At 38.6% G+C, this 15,022-nt stretch overlaps 1 protein-coding gene across 2 annotated transcripts in view; it reads left to right on the forward strand.

Moving 5' to 3' along the window:
- Positions 1 to 15,022, forward strand: part of PLEKHA8 (pleckstrin homology domain containing A8) — a 52,985-nt gene that overhangs the window by 821 nt on the left and 37,142 nt on the right. The window contains exon 1 of one of the 2 annotated variants that reach the window (XM_087429150.1): positions 14,318 to 14,413. The exons of the other annotated variant lie outside the window; for it this stretch is intronic. The gene's annotated coding sequence lies outside the window, so the exon portion shown is untranslated. Of the gene's footprint in view, positions 1 to 14,317; positions 14,414 to 15,022 lie in introns of those variants that run through there. 2 annotated transcript variants of the gene reach the window in all.

Consider the following 15,022-nt stretch of genomic DNA (forward strand, 5'->3'; position numbering starts at 1 on the left):
CTGGAAATCCAGAGGGGAAAGTCCTTTTTCAAACAAAGTCGCCAGTGCCAACACTTTACCTTTGTCGCCTCAGGGTCATCTGCGCGCAGACCAAGGTGGAGTTCCATCTCAACAATTTCAAAGCGCCAAAGTAGGCACAAGGCTTTTGGTTTTCTCAGTGAGCATTTCTTTTTGTTTTACAGACTCAGAAATTACCATAAAATGAATGCAGATCTTAGCAACTGTTTTCTTGTCCTGCTGAGCAGAATGGCTTAAAATAGTACCCTGCCCCCTTTCCAGTTTGTGGAAGTCCTTTCCTCATATCTTGAGGAGGGCATAACCATTATTCAGCTGTGAATATGATTCAGAACGAACATTTTTTTCATTTGAGCAACCAGTATTTAATTAAAGCCTTCTGTTTGCTGAAAACTGTGCTAGGCACTTTTTTGGAATTAAACTTTTTCTTATGAAAAATGAGCTTTTAATTTCAATAGCAATGTATTTGAAACCAGAAACATTCCCAGTATCTCTTCGAATGGGGGAGATATATTTTCCCATCCTTCGTTTGATAAGACAGATTTTAAAGGTTATAGTGTGATAGTGCTCTGGGGTGTCTTATGGACAGATGTGTCTGGGAGGATCAGTTTCCATAGTGACTGTGTTGAGGTTATACAGCACAGCCAAAAGTGCACCTGTTGGGGGTACCCAGAATCTCCTCCCTATGCATAGTGTGGTTAGAAGTGAGTTCTGGGGGCCTGCCCAGTGGCTTAGCGGTTAAGTGCACGCGCTCCGCTGCTGGTGGCCCAGGTTTGCATCCCGGGCACGCACCAATGCACGGCTTGTCAGGCCATGCTGGGGCGGCGTCCCATATAAAGTGGAGGAAGATGGGCACCGATGTTAGCCCAGGGCCAGTCTTCCTCAGCAAAACGAGGAGGATTGGCATGGATGTTAGGGCTGATCTTCATCACACACACAAAAAATAAATAAAACGTAAAGAAGTGAGTTCTGTTTATGTTTCCTGTAATCAGTAGTAGAGACTTAGTGAGGAGAGGTGTTTTAGAAGTCCTGGCCTTTACTTCAAGGACCTTCATTGATGTCAAGCCATTACTTTAACTGTGGAGAACTCATGGCCGGGCTTCAGTGAATGTCAGAGGCTGATTAACACTCCACTAACTTAAAGGGAGGATGCTTGATCACATAATTTTCCTTTTGAGGTATCTCTAAGCTCTGAGATGTATGGATCTTATGCCCTTGAGTAAAGTTTAGTTGCTGATCTTTCACCCCTTTCCATCACACGTGCTTTTTAACTTTTCTTTCATCCTCAATGCTCTTCCTTCTTTTTTTCTACCTCCCTGCCCCCACCTTTTTTCTTTTGCCTCTCCTTTCTTCCTCTTCTCCTCCTTTCCATACAGGAAGTTTAGTCTCTTGGTACAGTACCTACTTCCTGGTCATGCTTTTTTTTTATGACTGTTTTTGTATTCTTCAGTAAAGCAAAAATTTCTCTAGAAGGATCTTTTGGAATCTTTATCGTGTGATGCCTATGCCATCTGTTCTGATGGAGAAGAGTCTACTTTTTTCTTCTCCAAGTAAGAGAAGTTAATTCTGTAAGTGGTGCCAGGGTGAAAGCCCTAAAGAAGAGAGGCACTGGAGCTATTGGCAGAGGCAGCTGTCCTTCCATCATACTGCTGTTCCCTTGGCCCCGTGCTCCCTCGTTGCGGGCACACTGCTCATAGAAGCCCATCACACCACTGGGTACTTTGCCTGGATATACTTAAAACTATGGTTCAGCACATTCTCTTTCATTAGGAGATAAATTTACTTTGGAAATGAATGGTAATGGCCTAGGAGGAACAAATAAATGCTCTCTTGTTTCTTCCACTCTCCTATGTGAGTTAGTCTCCCCAAAAGAGCATAGTGTGTGTGTTAATGACAAGCTTTGATGAAGACATCAGTACTTTTTCTTCTTCTGAAGCTTATTTTTAAAGGGAACACATTTTTCTTATGGTTTTGCACATGGTAATTTTAAAATACATATAATCCCAGTCCAAGTTTTTGCTCATTCTGAATTTTTCTCCAAAGAGAGTACATAACCTGTTTGTATAGTTTGTGTATTTCTGTCATGCCCACAGGTTGATATGGGATGCCTTGTGTCAAATTTGAGTGGAGAAGTTAGAAAATCAGTTTATCAGCTGATCCTTTGAGTCCTTGGAGGATGTTGTTAGTTTCATTCACCACCTACTGTGTGCTGAACGCTGTGCTAGGCACAGGGCAAGCAACACTGAACAAGACAGACACAGCCCCTGCCTTCCTTGAGCTTACAGTCTGGTGGAGGAGAAAGATATTCATTGGAGAAGTGGTTAGAAGCATGTTCCAAGTGTGTGTGATTTGGGAGAGGGGCAGGGGAGGGACTGGTCTGGGTCATTGGGAAAGGCTTCTTTGAGGAAGAGATTTAAGCAAAGCCTGAAGGATAAATAGAAGCTAGCTAGGTGGCAAGCCAAGGCAGAGGTGCAGATGGAGGCTGTAAGAAAGGACTTTTCAGGCACAGGGAATGTCAGTGTGAAGGCTCTAAAGCAGGATAGAGACTGGTGAGTTTGAGGAAAGGAAAGACCTGCATGGCTGGAGAGCTGAGAAGAGTGAGGCTCCAACAAGGCTGCAGGGGTGGGTGGGAGGCCTGATATTACAGGGCCTCGTAGGCTGGTTTAAACACTGTGGAGTGATTTTGTGTGTGTGTGTGAGAGAGAGAGAGAGAAATGATGAGATTGTTGAAAAGCTTACCTTGGCTGCATTTACTGTATTTTGCCAAATACTGTAGTTATTTTGTGAGCTTCTCTTGCCTCTTGAATTCAACTGATAGGTATCAATTACTGAAAGTTGGAAACATCATCCAGCCCTGAGAATAGCATCTAAATTGCTTTCATGAGTATACCGCTAAAATACAGAAAGAGAAAGGAAGAAAAGTCTCTGTTCCCTAATATGCTAGGCATACTCAGGTACCCTGTGCTCCTTCAGAGGAAAATTAAAGGAAAAAAAAAGAACTTATGTGTATTTTGTTCAACAGTCCTGAGCCATCCTGCCTTTTGAACAATAGAACATTGGACATTCTGGGATTTAGTGTCAAATCCTCTCTTCAGATATTGGATTAAACCTGGAATGAAAAAGGAATGGATTAAACATGTTACAAACACCTGTATTATGTGAGACATAGTGCTAGGCACTGTATGTTGTTACTTGTATCTTTAGTCAGTCAAGGGATATTATACATGCATGGTTATACATTAACGCTCTATGGTAGAACACTAGTTGAGGAGTCAGAGACCTCAAGTCCAATACTAGCTCTATCACTGCTGGCTGCAGTCACATTACCATTCTGAGCTTTAGTTCTTCCTCCATAAAAATGATGAGATTTACTAGTTAATAAGAAGAATAGTGAAAAACTTGACACGTATAATGTTCCAGGCACTATTCTAAATGTTTTACATGGATTAGCTCATTTAATCTTTGCAGCAGTATTAAGGAGTAGTTGTCTTTATTATTCCCATTTTCCAGATGAGGACACTGAGACACAGAAAGGTGGAGGAACTGGCCCAAGGTCACACAGTAAGTGGCTCCAGAGTCAGTGTTCCATTACATAATACTTGTAAAGGTCCTTCCTGCTTGATCATTATATAACTCTAGCTGATTCATAATGCACCTATATTTAAAGTATGTTGACCTAGAATAGCAGACTATTTGGGGGTGGACGGTAGGGAGGAGTTAAGGAGGGAGGAAGACTTTGCCCAGTGTTGTGCATATGTTTTGTCACAAGGCAGTCTTCTGAGCTGTGCTGTGAGCTTTCTAGTTTGCAGTTTTAGGTCCCTTTCAGCTGCCCACTCAGCAGATAGGAGGGCTGCTGCCGTGAGCTCCAGCCAGCTGCAGGCTTCTTGGGCTCCTTGAGCAGGTTAGGGCAAAGCACATTGCAGCACTGCATTCCAGCAATAACAAAAGCTTGCATCATGCTGACCAGATGGTTGTCTGAAGAGATGCTATAATTTTGCTTACTCCCCCAGGTGGAGGAAGGTGACTCTTGCCCCTAGTTTGTGCTGTGTAAACAATGCCAAGAGAACATCTGGAATGTGAGTGATCCAGAGCAGGATTCTCATGGTCTCACAACCATTGGTCAACCTTTTTTGTTGTTGTGTTTTAACATCTTTATTGAGATAATAATTTACCTATCATAAATTTTCCCCATTTAAAGTGTACTAGTCAGTGGTTTTTAGTATATTTACAGAGTGTAACCATCACCATAGTCAATTTTAAAACATATGCGTTATTCCAAAAAGACACCCAATACCCATTAGCAGTCACTCCCACCCCACCCCTTCTTGCCCTCGGCAACCACTAATCTTCTGTCTGTATAAATTTGCCTATTCTGGACATCTCATGTAAATGGAATTATACATTATATAGTTTTTTGTGACTAGCTTCTTTTACCTAGCATAATGTTTTTGGGTTCATCAGTTGTAGCATGTATCAGTACTTCATTCCTTTTTATTAACAAATAATATTCCATTGTATGGATATGCAATATTTTGTTTACCCTTTCATCAATTAATGGACATTTAGGTTGCTCTATTTTTTTTTTTTTTTTTGGTTAGTATGAATAATGGTGCTGTGAACATTTGTGTGTAGTTTTTGTGTGGATGTGTTTTCATTTCTCTTGAGTATAAACCTAGGAGTGGAATTGCTGGATCATATGGTAACTCTTTTAGCAGTTTGGGGAACTGCCAAACTGTTTTCCAAAGTGGCTGCACCATTTTACGTTCTCATCAGTAATGAGAGAAGATTCCTATTTCTCCATATTCTCGCCATTACTTGTTATTGTCTGTCTTTTTAAATTATATCCATCCTAGTGAGTGTGCAGTTCTATCTCATTGTGGTTTTGATTTATATTTCCCTAATGACTAATGATGTTGGTTATCTTTTCGTGTGCTTATTAGCCATTTGCATATCTTCTTTGGAGAAATGTCTGTTTACATCCTTTGCTCATTTGTTAATTGAGGTATTTATTTTTTCATCGTGAAATTGTAAGAGTTCTTTATTCTGGATACAGGTTCCTTATCAGATATATGAGTTGCAAATATTTTTTCCTATTCTGTACTGTCTTTCACTTTCTTGATGGTTTCATTTGCAACACAGAAGTTTTTAATTTTGATGTCCAATTTATCAATTTTTTTTAATTGCTTGTGCTTTTAGTGTGATATCAAAAAACCGTTGCCTAACCCAAGGTCATGGAGATTTACTCCTGTGTTTTTTCTAAAAGCTTTTATAGTTTTAGCTGTTACATTTAGGTCTTTGATCCATTTTGAATTAATTTTTGTGTATAATGTGCAGTAAGGGTACAGCTTCATTCTTTGCACGAGGATATCCAATGGTCAACTTTTTATTCATGGTTTCCGTGTCAGGGCCGTGGGCCAGTATATTTGAATGCATAAGTGCAAAAGGTTGGAGTCAGAAAGCCATAAGTTCAGACCTCTGCTCTGCTACTTCCTAGTGCTGACACCTGAGTAAGTTACTTAATCTTCCTGAGCCTCAGTTTTAAGATGACAGCAAGAATAATAGTCATACTAAGTTTATTATAAAGATGAAATGGGCAACATATACGAACCTGCCTAGTACATAGTTCACTTAAGGGTAGGTTAATTGGATAGCTGTTTTGATTAATGATGCCAGAAAAATTCAGTTTTTTTGTATTGTCTATGTGCAAATTGTAGTTCCTCATGGCTTCTGAGAGTGTAGGTATCCAGAATTCCTTAAGTCCTCCTTTTGGAAGTTGGAGGGGTATTAATTATAAAGGAAAAGATTCAAATAAACCATCAGAATTTTGGAATTGACTCTGCAGTTGTATGGTAGTCATTCCTTGGGATGAATGATGATTACAGATCATGTAAATCTGTGTACTGGTCTTTACTTTTGCTTCCAGCAAAAATTAATTAATATTCTCTTGAGTAAGGTGATGGTGGGACATATACGAGGCATTGCCCAGAACAAATGAGTATAACAAATAAATATCCAGTTCGGTAGTCCAAGGCACACAGGAGAGGTGACTTACAGTAGCCTCTAACAGAAGGTTCTAAAGAGAATTTGATATAATATACTGTAATTATAGTTAGTCTCCTCACCATCTGCATGCCTGACTCCCAACTAGACTGTCACTCTGTGAGGGCTGGGATCGTCTTTTCTCTAAGTCTCCAAGCCTGGCAAATTATAAGTGCTCAAAAAATGCTTTGTTAATTAATTAATGGTAAAGTAAGAAGGCTATAATTTAGTTAATGCTTGGTTATTATCTGTTGCTTTTAGGGAAGTCTCTTCTTCTTCTTCCCTCCTCCCCAGCTGCAGCAAAACTCTTCCTGACTGACCTGGCAGAGGAACCCAAGGCTTTGTCATCCACTGTCCTGTCTGGAGCTCCCCCAGGGAAGCTGAGTTATGGGGAGGGCTCTGATGAGGTGGAGTATGGCGGAGCATGCAGGGCTGGACAGTGGAAAACACCAAGGCTGTGGAGGTCAGGGGTCAATAACTGTGCTTTGCTTCAATTTAAAAATGGTAGTTTTTTTCACTATTAACATGTCTATACAACATCCATAATATAATGTATTATAACGATCATATAATATGTATGGTTATGAACACAGCAACCATAATTTATGGTGAATAAATTAGGTATTGACTCACCACTTCAGAAACATTGTCAATCCTGTCAAGAAATTTAATCTCACTTTATTTTCTTGACGTTAGTTACTTTCTGTTTAAATAGATTCTGCAAAAGAAGTGAGTTTCCTGTTACTTTGTATTTAGATAGAGATTTAAAGATTTTGAAAGCTGAAAGAGACTACTAGATTCTATTAAGCTCATGCTGTAATTCTGTAGAAAAGGAAACTAGAAAGAAGTTAGGGACTTATTCAGCCTTTTTGCTTCTCTCATTCTATACCTGCTTACTTATGGTCACTATTTTTTTCCTCTTATGTTTGGTGAAAAAGCACCTTTCCTTCACTTTTTTCTTTACTTTTGGCTCATTTCTCTATAATGGATTTAAATAGCCCCTTCTCATGTTTTCTGCCCTTCTACACAGCAGCATTTCATTATGGATTTTTAAAAATTCACAATGTATTAATGTTTTCTTTTTATCTGTTTTTTCTGTTAAACAGTAAGATTGTAAACTTCTGGTTTCCCATAATACCTAATTGGCAAACTTTCTGAAGAAACTCTGATGGGTTTATAGGCAGAGTGATGTACCCTAACATGAGGCTGACATTTCACTTAGTAGGCATCTTACTCGTTTTCCTATTTGAGTGTTGTTATTGGGCCAAGATGGCGTAAGCCCATGGTAGCCTCTCTCCCACTGATTACAACTAAAAACTCTGAACAAAGTACTAAAAGCAACTACCTGAGGACTCTGAAAAGTAAAAAATAGCAGACAGACTGTAGAGAGAAGACAAAACTTGAACAACCAGCATGATAAAGATTAACACCCTGGAAACAAATGGAAAGGTAGAGATTCTTGGCAGAGAAATATAAACTATTAAAAAGGACTAAATGGACATTTTAGAATAAAAAATGCAATATCTGAAATTTTTAAAAAAATCACTCAGTAGATGGGCTCAATAGAATACAGATGACACAGGAAAAAATCTGTGAACTTGAAGATAAATCAAGAGAAATTATCCAGTCTGAAGAATAGAGAAAAAAAAGATTGAGAAAAAAAGATGAATAAAGCCTCAGGGATCTCTAGGTCAGTAAGAAGAGATCTAACATTCTGGCATTGGAGAAAGGAGAAGGGGAAGTGAGAAAGATATTGGTGAAGAAAAAGCATTTTTTTTTTCGGTGGGGAAGACCAGCCCTGAGCTAACATCTGATGCCAGTCCTCCTCTTTTTGTTTTTTGTCTGCTGAGGAAGATTGGCCCTGGGCTAACATCCGTGCCCATTTTCCTCTACTTTATATGGGACGCCGCCACAACATGGCTCGACAAGCAGTGCGTTGGTGCACGCCCGGGATCCGAACCGGCGGAACCCCGGGCCGCCACAGCGGAGTGTGCGCACTTAACCGCTTGTGCCACTGGGCTGGCCCCAAGGAAAAGCATTTTAAAAAAATAACTGAAAACTTCCCAAATTAGGTGAAAGCTACAAATTTACAGATTTAAGAAGCTCAGCAAACTCCAAGAAGTATAAACTCAGAGGAAGATGTACCTACACACATCATGATAAATCTGCTGAGAACTAAAAAAAAAAGTCAAAAGTAGCAAGAGTGGAAAGACACAATACAAATAGGGAAACAACGATTTCAATATCTGGGATTTCTTATCAGAAAACATGGTGGCTCGAAGGCCATGGAACAGCATCTTTAAAGTGCTGATAGAAAAGAATTGTCAACACAGAATTCTGTATCCAGTGAAATCTTTAAGAGTTAAGGCAGGGGCCGGCCCTGTGGCCTAGCGGTTAAGTGCACGAGCTCCGCTGCTGGCGGCCCAGGTTCGGATCCCGGGTGCGCACTGAGGCACCGTTTGTCAGGCCATGCTGTGGCAGCGTCCTATATAAAGTGGAGAAAGATGGGCACAGACATTAGCCCAGGGCCAGTCTTCCTCTGCAAAATAGAGGAGGATTGGTGTGGATGTTAGCTCAGGGCCGATCTTCCTCACACACAAAAAAAGGCAAAATAAAAACATCTTTAGCTGAAGGAAAACTATAATAAAGAAATGCTAAAGGCAGTTCTTTAAGCTGAAGGAAAATGATATCAGGGAAAACATAGAACATCAAGATTAAAGGAAGAGCAACACAAATGATAAATATCTGGGTAAATATTATAGACTGTTTTTCTCATGTTAAGTTCTTTAAAATGTGTATGACTATTAGAAGCAAAAATTATAGGGCCGGCTCCGTGGCTTAGCGGTTAAGTGCGCGCGCTCTGATGCTGGCGGCCCGGGTTCGGATCCCGGGGGCGCCCCGAGGCACCGCTTCTCCGTCCAACGTGAGGCCGAGTCCCACGTACAGCAACCAGAAGGATGTGAACCTATGACATGCAACTATCTACTGGGGCTTTGGGGGGGAAAAAACTGAATGAATAAATAAAAAATCTTTAAAAAAAAAAAAAAAAAGAAGCAAAAATTATAACAGTGTCAGTGGGGGTGTTCATTGTATGTAAATACAATATGTATGATGACTGTAACATAAAGGGGGAAGGCTAAAAGGACTTATATGGTTTAAGCCTTGTATGTTTTATTTGAAATGGTAAAATATTCTAAGTAGGCTGAAATGTTAGATATGTATTTCATAAGCCCTAGAGCAACCAATGAAAAAATACCAGGAGATACAGCAAAAAATCCAATAGGTAAATTAAAATAGAATCATATAATTTAAAAGAAGGCAGAAGGGCTGGCCACATGGCTTAGCGGTTTGGTGCGTGAGCTCCGCTGCTGGTGGCCCGGGTTCGGATCCCGGGCGTGCACTGACGCACTGCTTCTCCGGCCATGCTGAGGCCACGTCCCACATACAGCAACTAGAAGGATGTGCAGCTATGACATACAACTATCTACTGGGGCTTTGGGGGGAAAAAAATAAATAAAATTATGAAAAAAAAAAAAGGCAGGAAAGGGAGGAACAAAGTAATCAAAAAAAAAACCCAGGAAAAAACAGGAAGCAATCATAAAAATGAAACAGGGGCTCTAACTCCAACCGTATTGATAATATATTAAATGTAAGTGGTCTAAACAGATGAATTAAAAGACACTGATTGTCAGATAGGATAAAAAAACCAGCCCAGGGGCCCGCCTGGTGCTGCAAGTGGTTAAGTGCGAGTGCTCTGCTGCAGCGACCCGGGGTCCGCCGGTTCTGATCCTGGGTGCGCACCAACGCACTGCTTGTTAAGCCGTGGTGTGGCGATGTCCCATATAAAGTAGAGGAAGATGGGCATGGATGTTAGCCCAGGGGCAGTCTTCCTCAGGAAAAAGAGGAGGATTGGCAGATGTTAGCTCAGGGCTGATCTTCCTCACAAAAGAAAAAAAAAAAAAAAACCAGCCCAAACTATATGCTGTCTATGAAAAACTTACTTTAAATATAGAGATATAGATTAAAAATAAAAGGATGTATGAACATAGATGTAAAAATCCTCAGCAAAATATGAACAAATCAAATCCAATGTATAAAAAGAAGTGTACACCATAACCAATTAGAATTTATCCCAGGTATGCCAGGCTGGTTCAACATTTGAAAATCAATTAATGTAATCCATCACATTAACAGACTATAGAAAAGGAAAATCACATGATCATATCAATAGATACAGAAAAAGCATTTGACAAATCACTCATTCATGATAAAAACTGACTAAACTAGGAATGGGGGAAGAACTGTCTCAACTTGATGAAGACTATCTGCAAAAACCCTACAGCTGACATCATACTTAATGGTGAGAAACTAGAAGCTTTCCCACGAAGATCAGGTACAAAGCAAGGATGTCTCCTCTTGCCACTCTTTTTTAACATCAGACTGGAAGTCCTTGCTAAAACAATAAGGCAACAAAAGGAAATAAAAATTTTTAAAAAAGGAAAAGATTGGGAAGGCACACATAAAACAGTCTTTGTTCACAGAAGAATTGATCACCTATGTAGAAAAGCCAAAAGAATTGACAAAAAAACTGGCTATAAGTGATTACAGCAAGGTTGTAGGATACAAGGTTAATGTGCAAAAGTCATTTGCTTTCCTATATACCAGCAATGAATAAGTGGAATTTGAAATTTAAAACACAATACCATTTACATTAGTACCTCCAAAAATGAAATACTTAGGTATAAATCTAACAAAATAAGTACAAGATCTGTATGAAGAAAACTACAAAACTGGTGAGTGAAATCAAAGAAGAACTAAATAAATGGAGAGACATTTCATGTTCATGGATAGGGAGACTCAATATTGTCAAGATGTCAGTTCTTCCCACCTTGATCTCTAAATTCAATGCAATCACAGTCAAAAATCCCTGTAAGTTACCCACATTCAAAAAAGTGAATCCAGATCAGACCTTACACCTTGCACCAAAATTAACTCAAAATGGATCATAGACCTAAATGTAAAATGCAAACAACTATAAAACTCCTAGAAGATAACATAGGAAAAAACCCAGATGACCTTGGGTATTTTGATGCCGTTTTAGATACAATCCGAAAGACACAATCCATGAAAAAAATAATTGATAAGCTAGACTTCATTAAATTAAAAACTTCTGCTCTGTGAAAGACAACATCAAGAGAATTAGAAGACAAATCACAGACTGAGAGAAAATATTTGTAAAAGACACATCTGATAAGAGGACTGTTACCCAAAATATACAAAAAACTTAAAACTCAACAATAACCAAACAAAAAACTCGATTACAAAATAGATCAAAGACCTTAACAGACACCTTACTAAAGAAGATATACTGATGGCAAATAAGCATGTGAAAAGTAGCTCCACATCATATGTCATCAGGGAAATGCAAATTAAAGCAACAATGGGGGTGTTCATTGTATGTAAAAACAATACATATGATGACTATAATGCCTACGTGCCATTAACCAATGCCAATGCCTATAGCCACTGCATGCCTATCAGAATGGCCAAAATCCAGAACCCTGACAACACCAAATGCTGACAAGGGTGTGGAACCATGGGAAATACATTTCTAATGGGAATGCAAAATGGTGCAGCCACTTTGAAAGACAGTTTGGCAGTTTCTTACAAAACTAAACATACTCCTACCATATGATTCAGCAATAGCATTCCTTGGTACTTACCCAAAGGAGTTGAAAACTTATGTCCACACAGAACCCTATACAAAGATCTTTATAGCAGCTTTATTCATAATTGCCAAAACTTGGAAGCAACCAAGATGTCCTTCAGTAGATGAATGGATAAATAAACTGTGGTACATCCAGCTGATGGAATATTGTTCAGTGCTTAAAAGAAATGAGCTGTCGAGCCCTGAAAAGACATGGAGGAACCTTAACGGCATATTACTAAGTGAAAGAAGCCAGTCTGAAAAGGCTATGTACTGAATGATTCCAACTATGTGACATTCTGGGAAACGCAAAATTATGGAGGCAATAAAAAGATAAGTGGCTGCTGGGGGGCAGGGGTTGTGATAGGAGATGAATAATGATGGATATATATCATTATACATTTGTCCAAACCCACAGAGTGTACAACACCAAGAGTGAACACTAAGGTAAACTGTGAACTTTGGGTGATTATGATATGTCAGTGTAAATGGTAAAAAAATATACCATTCTGGTGAGTGGTGTTAATAATGGGGAAAGCTATGCAGGTGTCGGGGCAGGGGACATGTGGGGAGCCTCTTTATCTCCCTCTCAATTTTGTTTTAAACCTAAAACTGCTATAAAAAATAAAAGTCTTTTAAAAAAGGTAAGAAAAAAGGATAGGAAAATGTGTACCATGCAAAACTAACCAAAAGAATGCTGAATTGGCTATATTAATATTAGACAAAGTAAACTTCAGAACAGGGAAAATTGCAAGAGATAAAGAAGACAACGCATAATTATAAAAGGGTCATTTCATCAAAAAGACATAGGAATCCTAAATGTATACATCTAAAAACAGAACGTCAGAATATACGAAACAAAAACTTGTAGAACTGAAAGGAGAAATAGATCCACAATTATACTTGAAAACGTCAACATTCTTCCCTCAGTAATTCATAGACTAAGTAGACAGTAAATCATCCAAAATGTAAAAGATCTGAACACTATCAAGCAACTTGACTTAATTGACAGTTTAGAATAATCCCCCAAGCAACAGCAGAATACTACATTTTTTTCAAATGCATATGTAACATTCACTAAGATTGACCGTGTTCTGGGCCATGGTAGAAACGCTGCTAAATTTAAAAGAATGTTCTGTGTCTTTAATAGAAGTAAACTAGAAATCAATGACAGAAAGATGTGGGAAATCCCCAAATACTAGGAAGTTAAATGGTACACTTCTAAGTAACTCGTGGGTCAAAAAGCAAGTCTCCAAGAAAATTAGAAAATATTTTCTACTTAAAATAAAAACACAACAGTGGTTGGCCAGTGGTGAAATGTAGAGGGAGGGCTTGACTACAAAGGGGTAGCACAAGGGGAATTTGAGGGGAAGATAATGGAATTTTCTTGTATTTTGATCATTATGGTGGTTCTTAAAGGACTATGCATTTATCAAAACTCAGGACTGTTAATCAAAGAAGAAATTTCACTGTGTGTAAATTTAAAAATAAGTATTAAAAAAAATTTAAGTATCTTTTTAATGGAGTACAGTCTTTTTGGGGTTTTTTTGTTTTTTTAGTGATGTGTTTAGATGAGCTATTGTCACAAGGCTGCTGAGTAAAAGAGAAGGGAAACTACAGTATTTTTTAGTCAGACAGAAGTATGACTCACAAGTAATCACTTTTTTAGTTTGGATCTTTAAAAGAATAAGAACATCACCATTTATGGGCCGGCCCCGTGGCTTGGCGGTTAAGTGCGTGCGCTCCGCTGCTGGCGGCCCGGGTTCGGATCCCGGGTGCGCGCCGACGCGCCGCTTCTCCGGCCATGCTGAGGCCGGGTCCCACATACAGCAGCTAGAAGGATGTGCAGCTATGACATACAACTATCTACTGGGGCTTTGGGGGGGAAAATAAATAAATAAAATCTTTAAAAAAAAAAAAAGAACATCACCATTTAGAAATTTTGATTTAAAAATAGTGGCTGTTGTGAGATAAAAAAGGAAGAAAATATAGTGCATTTTAGATCTAAATATAAGTGCATTTTTAGAAGAAAATTATGCTCATTGAAAAAAGATTTATTGTTCAACATTAGTTGAACTGAAAAAAGTGAATTTTGCAAACAATTGCTGTAAATTAAGTATGGAAAGACATTTGTACAGTGTGAGAAAAGAACAAGCTGGTAACAGTTTTGGAATAATGGTCTTCAAATCTTCTTTAATTTTTTTGAATAATGTTTTGTAGTTTTCCGAGTATAAGTCTTATACTTTTAAGTTTATTTCTAAATATTTTATTCTTTTTGATGTTGTAAATGGAATTGTTAATTTCATTTTCAGATTTTTCGTTGCAACTGTAAAGAAATAAAAGTGTTTGTATATCGGTCTTATATCTTGCAACCTTGCTGAACTCATTTTTCTAATAGTTTTTTTATGGATTCTTTAAGGTTTTGCTTTGTTTTCTTAATATACAAGAGCATGTCTGCTAATAGAGGTAGATTTGCTTCTTCCTTTCTAATCTGGATGCCTTTTATTTCATTTTGTACCCTAATTGCCCTGGCTAGAACCTCCAATATAATCTTGAATAGAGACTGATGAGGCTTGTGCAGAGAGAGTCAGGGATGACATTTTAGGAAGAAGAGCCAGCTCGAGCAAAAGCCCAGAAGCAGGAATACAGCAAGTAAGTTTGGTTTGACTAGAATATAGATGGCGTAAGGGAACTTGATAAGATGTATATTTTGACTGGATACAATTTGTCCCCTGAAATTCTCCTAAGTAAAAGTAGTTAGACCCTTGAATGTTTTAAGATTACTCATTGCAGTGGATCAATACTAAATAGTAAGTCAAAGTTACCTTTTCCTGGGTGTCACATGACCCTGGGCAGGCTTATTAGACAGTACTCTGTATGACGTTGGAAGGGCAATATGATATTTTGCCTCATATCTAAGTTTGGGATAATTTTCCTAACCGGAGAGGGAGAGAGCAAGTGTGTGATAACAATAATGTTCAGGAACCAATAATCTTTTATCTTAGAAAAATTAAAAACAACAGATTATTAGTACTATATTAGGGAAAAAAGGGAATAAAAATCATCAGTAACCCCATTACCTAGAGAACATCACTATGTTTGTTGCTGATCCTTCCAGACTTCTATATGTTTTGTGACTAAAAATATATGCCTGTGTGCGTGGGTGTTTTTAATTTTACAAAAATCAAACCTAGAGGTCTTTTCTAACCTACTTCTTGCCCTTAGAGTTTCCCCTGGGTTGTAAGCTGCTTGGAGCTGGGA

Source organism: Ceratotherium simum, chromosome 1, assembly GCF_057802395.1.
Source record: "Ceratotherium simum simum isolate JZ-2026a chromosome 1, ASM5780239v1, whole genome shotgun sequence".
NCBI classification, from domain to species: Eukaryota; Metazoa; Chordata; class Mammalia; order Perissodactyla; family Rhinocerotidae; genus Ceratotherium; species Ceratotherium simum.